We start from the raw sequence: 2,477 nt of genomic DNA on the forward strand, positions 1-2,477 counted from the left end.
CACTGTGGAAGAAACTCAAGAGGAAGTGAACCCATCTAGGGATCATGTTATTTACATACCGGAACTGGTAGTGTAAAAGGCTAAAGAACCATTGCCTAAGATTCCTCCTCCATATCCTCAAAGGCTCGCTAAGAAAAAGGGCGAGAATCAATTCAAGACGTTCATTGACATGATGAAGAGTCTCTCAATAAATGTGCCATTAGTTGAAGCCTTGGAGGAAATGCCCGGTTATGCAAAGTTTATGAAGGACTTGGTGACAAAGAAGCGATCGATGAATTTTGAAACTATCAAATTCACTCAACAAGTGAGTGTGATTGTGCATTTGATGGCTCCTATATTGGAAGATTCCAGTGCTTTCATAATCCCTTGTACCATTGGAAGTGCCTAGTTTTCTAAAGCTCTTTGTGATCTTGGGGCAAGTATCAATTTGATGCCTTATTCGGTTTTCAAGACCTTAGGAATTGGGCAACTAAGACCCACATCTATGAGATTACAAATAGTCGATCGTACAATGAAGAAACCGTTGGGAGTGATTGAATATGTATTGGTTCGTGTTGATAAGTTCATTCTTCTGGTAGATTTTGTTATTCTTGATTGTGAAGTGGACTATGAGGTACCGATTATTCTTTGAAGACCTTTCCTTGCTACGTGGAAGGCTCTTGCTGATGTGGAAGCCAGAGAACTCACTTTCTGGGTAGGTGATGAAAAGGTGGTGTTCCACGTGTGCAAATCTATGCTGCAACCAAATAGCAATGAAGTGTGTTCTTTCGTGGACTTGTTGACCAATGTGATTATTGATGATACAAGTGCCACGATTAATGTGGGTGATATGTTGGAGGCCATCTTGCTCAACTTTGACGATGACGAGATAGATGGCTTCATGGAATATGTCAATTCTTTGCAAGGAATGGGGTCGTACAACTATGCACCCCGAAAACTTTCCTTGTATGTTGAGAATAGGAAAACTCCTCCTACAAAGCCTTCAATTGAAGAGCCTCCTACCTTGGAGTTGAAGCCATTGCGTCCATATCTTAGGTATGAATTTCTTTGCCTTTGTTCTACTTTACTGGTTATTCGTTCCTCTTATTTGACTAACATGCAGGTTGACTCCACATTGGCCGTGCTCCACAAGAGGAAGAAGGTTATTGGGTGGACTTTGGTGGATATTCGGGGAATAAGCCCTGCATTTTGGATGCACAAGATTAACTTGGAGAAGGATGCCAAACCATCTATTGAACATCAAAGGAGACTCAATGAAGCTATGCAAGACGTGGTCAAAAAGGAGATTATTAAATGGTTGGATGTCGGGGTTGTCTACCCCATTTTCGATAGTTTGTGGACTTCTCCGGTGCAATGTGTCCCAAAGAAAGGGGCATGACAGTGGTCACCAATGACAAGAACGAGTTGATTCCTACAAGAATGGTGACTGGGTGGAGAGTGTGTATGGACTATCGCAAGCTAAACAAACTCACGAGGAAAGACCATGTTCCACTTCCCTTCCTTGACCAAATGCTTGATAGGTTGGCCGGTCATGCTTTCTAGATAGATATTCGGGCTACAACCAAATCCTTATTTCTCCAGAAGATCAAGAGAAAACAACTTTCACTTTCGTTTACAAGCGGATGCTATTTGGCTTATGCAAGGCACCGATGACTTATCAAAGGTGTTTGATGGCAATCTTTACGGCTATGGTAGAGTACTACCTTAAAGACTTCATGGATGACTTCGCAGTAGTCGGGGATTCCTTTGATGATTGCTTGGCAAATTTGGATAGAGTATTGGCAAGGTGTGAAGAAATGAACTTGGTGCTAAATTGAGAGAAATGTCATTTCATAGTCGAGGAAGGCATTATCCTTTGCCACAAAATTTCAAAGAATGGCATAGAGGTCGACAAGTCAAAGATAGAAGCGATTTCTAAACTTCCATCTCCAACCTCAGTGAAAGGTATGCGAAGTTTTTTGGGTCACGCGGGGTTCTACCGACGCTTCATAAAGGATTTTTCTAAAGTGGTGAACCCGTTGTGCAAGCTCTTAGAGAAAGATGCTAAGTTTCACTTCTATTATGATTGCATGAGAGCCTTTGAATTACTAAAGTTCAAGTTGACAGCCGCTCCCATTATCACCGCTCCTAATTAGAGTATTAATTTTGAGCTCATGTGCGATGCTAGTGATGTAGCGGTTGGATTAGTTTTGGGGCAACATATTAACAAGGTTTATCATCTGGTCTTCTATGCTAGTAATACCATGAATGATGCCCAAGTCAATTACACCGTTACAGAGAAAGAGCTCCTTGCCATTGTGTTTGCAATTGAGAAGTTTTGCCCATACTTGATGGGTGCAAAGGTTATTGTTCATACGGATCATGCAGCACTTCGCTATCTTATGAGCAAGAAAGATTCAAAAGATCGGTTATGATATGGGTGCTATTGTTGCAAGAGTTTGATATTGACATCCAAGATCGAAAAGGGAGTGAAAATC

This window comes from Nicotiana tabacum, chromosome 12, assembly GCF_000715075.1.
Source record: "Nicotiana tabacum cultivar K326 chromosome 12, ASM71507v2, whole genome shotgun sequence".
Taxonomy (NCBI): Eukaryota; Viridiplantae; Streptophyta; class Magnoliopsida; order Solanales; family Solanaceae; genus Nicotiana; species Nicotiana tabacum.